The sequence below is a fragment of the Aedes albopictus genome, chromosome 2, assembly GCF_035046485.1.
Source record: "Aedes albopictus strain Foshan chromosome 2, AalbF5, whole genome shotgun sequence".
Lineage (NCBI taxonomy): Eukaryota > Metazoa > Arthropoda > Insecta > Diptera > Culicidae > Aedes > Aedes albopictus.
This window is the reverse complement of record NC_085137.1, coordinates 298842620-298847687: the sequence shown is the minus strand read 5'-3', so window position 1 is coordinate 298847687 and position 5068 is coordinate 298842620.

The window sequence follows — 5068 nt, the reverse complement described above, 5'->3', positions numbered from 1 at the left end:
AGCAGCAACTTAGCCGCCGCCAGCTTGAAAGTGGGTCGCAATCGCTAGAACCAAACCGACAGATAAGTCATATAAAAGTAAAATATTGACATGTCTCTTATCTCACGGCTATTTCACCGAATTAGAAGGCGAATGATAAATATGATACTGCTTCTAGGTATGTCTTGGAACGAATTTGTTGACTCTTTCCGGTGCCAACCAGGGTGTAAATGAACAATGCGAGGCACTATCCGCTGGCACACAAAAGGACGCGCTGACATGGGGTCTCCACTTGCCCTGGCCCTTACCGGGGACCCCTTTCCAGGTTCCTTGTATCAGGTGGAATGTTACTTCCCCATGTCGACTATTAATCCAACTACCTACTCTCGAAACCAACCTCTGGGTCCACATCCCTTTGACGGAACTGTCCCATGCACGCTGCCATTTGACCATCCTGGCAGTCCTGCGTATGCCTGTAGCGCCGAGCATTTCGAAGCTCTCTCTGTCCTCCCTGATAAGGATGCCGATAGGCACCATACCAGTGATGACACAGAGCGTGTCGTGTGACACGGTACGGTACGCGCTCGCAACCCTCAGGCACATCAGCCTAAAAGCAGTTTCCAGCTTACGTCGGTAGCATACAGTACATAGTGCAGTGCCCCACGCCGGGCCGCCGTCCCTTAGTATGGACGTCGCGACACTAGCCAGAAGCTTTTGCGCTTACTGGCGTACACCGCAGAGCTATTGGACATCATCCGGGACAGTGATAGCTATGGAGGCTCTTTTACAGACATAATCAACGTGATTACCGAAGGTGAGCTTATCGTCGATCATCACTCCCAGGTGTTTGACGGAGCGCTTCGACAGGATAGTGCATTCGCCTACACTGATAACCGCCTGCTGCTCCGACTTCCGGTTGTTCACAACCGTCACCTCAGTCTTTTGATAAGCCAACTTCAGTTTCCTGGACCTTATCCACACCTCCACAACCTTGCACAAGCAACACACATGTCATTATAAGAGTTACGACAGTGCAAGCTTTGGTTGTATAGAAGTTAATTTAACGTTAATCTAGCATTATGTTAAAAATACGTCAAATTAACTTCTATACAACCAAAACTTGCGCTGCCGTAAGCTGGTGGCCTCCCATTACTAGGGTGGACTCGCCTTGGCATAGTCGCAACACACGCACATGAGAGCACCGCTACCAGCCCGTCACCGTGTAAACCAAGTAAATTTTACTCACGGCTGTAAACGGCTGGTCCAACAAGTGAACCAGTGAACAGTGAATCCATGTGAATCGCACGTCCGTTTTTTGTCCGCTAGTTTTAACCGAGAAACAGTTAATAAAAAAGTGAAAATATATACTGTGCATATCATTCTGTTGTGATTTTCTCCATCTTCACGAACTGGATAAAATCCACCGAGTAAAAGAGTGATTCAGCTGATAAAATTATCAATCCTAAAATCGACCAACAATGAACGCGACAGAGATTTTGCCTTGCAGCCGATGCCCGCTCCCTATCGGCACCAGTGCGCTTCAATATGTACGATGTAGACTCTGCAGTAATCCGTACCACTACCTTTGTGCTGCTATTACCTCTGAGCAGTTGAATGTATTATCAGTTTCGGATCGATTATTATGGCTCTGCGATAAATGTTTCGCCAGCTTTGGAAGCTGGAAAAAGGAACAAATACTGGAACCTCCATTGTGTGCCGTTGAGACAACACAACAACAAATCGTTGAACTACAGTGTCAAGTATCCAGTATAATCACTACGCTTGCAGAAATGACATCGAAGTTGAACTCGACGTCAATAGATCTACCATCGCATCAAACTAAGCCTATTTAATCATCAACTTTATTGGAGGGATCGAACTGCAACGAACATTGTTTCAATGAGAACCATACCAGTTCAGGGGAAGACAATGATAGCTTTTCTCTATATCTAACGAATATTGACAGCTCGGTTTCAGAGAATGATATCAATTCGATGGTTTCTCGATGCTTAGAAGTCTCAAATGAAGAATTCATATTTGTTAAAAAGCTTGTTCCCAATTGGGTAGACTGCAGCAAACTTGATTATGTTTCATTTAAAGTAGTGCTACACGAGAAATGGAAATTGCGAGCATTAATTGCGTCTACATGGCCAAAAGGGATAAAATTTAGAGAGTTCGTAAACCGGTTCGATCATACATGGAAACCCGAGTGTAAAACCTAGTTTTCAATAGAAGTACGTTTTTTAATTTTGTGCATAAAAAGCAAACCAGATGTTCTTTTTTCTTCAATGAGTATATTGTTATTGTTCTAAATATATAGCTAGTAGTTAAGAAGATGTAATGTTACTTGTGAATGATTAGTTGATGTTTGTTATGATTATATGTGAAAGTTCACGTTTGTGTGTAGCTGAAATATTGTCTGTGCTTTCATTTTCACTTGTGTTTATTAAGTCTTGTGTTTAGTTTTTAAGTAATTCAATAAGACCGTGTGTCAGTTGAATCAGCCAATAAAGAAATAAAGAAATAAATCACGGGCCACTCTTCAGGGTCTCCTGCAAATATTGGTAAATCCATTGGCATTACCTGACGAGCACTAACTTGCTGGGGAGTAGGCAAACACTTTGATGGCATCGGTAGATTCATCGTTTGAGAACTGCTAGTCGATGGAACATATTCAAACGCATCAGGTGTAGAAAATTCACCTGCACTGTCGGTAGCATTCATCCTGCCTGGGGTGACACTATGGAAACTATTTTTGTCGCTACCATTCTGCAGTTGCAACCGGGACTTCATTAGGCAATAGCTTTTCCTAGCAACCGATAGCTCTACTGCCTCTCTGTCCGCTATGGCTTTAAGTTTTGTCGAACGTTCCCTCTGTAGGTAATCCAACTCAACTGCCCATATTCGCATAGGTGACGTAAACGCCACATAGGTCAAAATCCACTTTTTTAGCTTAACATATCCTACACCATGTATAGCATATGCTCCAATTATTAAAAAAATGTGTTTGTTCTAAAACATGTGAGTTTATTGAAAAGAACGTTTTGACGTAACCACCATGTGGTCGCAATACTGACGTCTGTGTACAAGAAAACTAAAATCTCCCCATAAAACGTGATTGAGCATAATTTATTGAGATAATTTATTGACATAAACATAATTTATATTTGAGATAGCTAATTGTTTGATTTCAAGATTCAATTCCCAGAGCAAAACGACGTTTGAATATTTTTTTAAATTTGAACGATGTGCAGATAAGTGGGGGTCAAATTAAAGAATGTTCAGATTAGATGCGGTCAAACCAACGGGGGTGGACGATAAATGTGTGTGCATGTTCAGAAAAAAAAATATTTATGTGAACCTTGCCCCTACCATACTGTATACCATATGGTCAATATTAAGTCATGTACATAGTTACTGCTTCTGAATGCCAATCCAGACAGAAGGTTTAATTCCTAGTCCAACCGAGGATCATTGCATGAGGTAGTTTTTTTTTATTTCCTAGGTGATTATTATGACATCGATTGACTATTATGGGTAATGATTGATTAAGATTATGCAATAATCTGAATAAAATTGAAGAACCAAATTATTATTAAGCCAAATAGTCATCAGGCTAGATCAAAGCAAACTGACCGAAACCAGGCATCGAAAGAACAGCCTGTTACTAGAAGAAGGGCAAATAGTAGTGTGAAATTTATAGTATGTTATTTTAACAATTCTGTAACAGGCTTAGCTGAAAATAAAACAACACATTTCAAGAAAAGGAAAAATATCAGACAATGTTAATAGTTTTGCTAATCAAGTTTGCAACGAAGCAACTAGATGCAATTAAAGAAGTACAACACTCCTACATAAAAAAACAGCAATTGCCAATAACCAGCATGGTAACCAAAAGCTCTGTAACAGTGTAAGTCAAAAGAACAGCCCATTTTTTAAAGAAGGAAAAACACTAGATGGAATTTATAGATTGGTCGCCAACCAATTATGTAACCTTACATCATAAGAAAGAACAGCTAATTAATTGAACAAGGACAATTTTGTATACAGTAAATAGTTCAATTGCCAATAAACATCATAAATGAACTTATATCGATGAAAAGGAAGAAAATGTCATATGTAAAAACTACAGTTTGCCAGCGTAAAAATGTTCATTCAGTCCAATCAAGTTTTTGTTCCATAATCTTGAAAAAATATTTAGAATATAGTTTTAAGGCTTGATTTTCTTGAACTTGATCATTAACTGCTAAAATTAATCGAAATAGGAAACAAACTATCTGATCATGTTCAAAAACACCAAAACATCTTCTAAGATCTTAGGTTTTTCTAGGTCTTTCCGGGAAATGGGGCAATCTGGAAAATGGTTTTCTGATAAATGCATTATTCCGGAACATGTCTTTCCGGGAAATAGTTTAGACCTAATGTAATGTTGATAATAACCTTTGAACTGTATGACCATAACAGTAAACCTAGTAAGAACAGCCTATGTTAAAAGAAGGGCAAATATCTACTGGAAGTATTAGCAATCACATTCAGCATATTGTTTATAAACTCGTTGATGAATTTCATGTATGTAGACTACATGACAGCTCCGTCGGTTAACCAATTAACTGCTGATTCGGCAAAACTAGTGTTCATCTAAATGACCGGGTCATGGTTTGATTCAAAAGATGGCCGGTGCAAAAGGTATGAGTTCAAATGTCTTGATACCGCTGTGCAATCTGGAAACAAGTTTCGGAAAAAAAATCCGGTAAATGGTTCATTCCGGTAAATGGTCTTTCCGGTAAATGGTCCATTCCGGGTAATGGTTTTCCGGTAAATGACATTCCGGGTAATGGTTTTCCGGGTAATGTCGTAGAACCCGTTCTCCCACCGTGAATATCTCACACCGTTATTTCGAATGCGTTCATCAATTCAATCGTCTTTGCTGTGCACGTGGCAATGGATTTTTACGCGCTTGCAGTTCTTAGTTGAATATTTGATTTCCTCCAGTCCAGGATAACCACAGCTACCACAAAGGGATGACTGACTGCAGTTTCCATGCAAACGTCATCCTATTGTCACATACCCGTCTGCGGTACGTGGCATA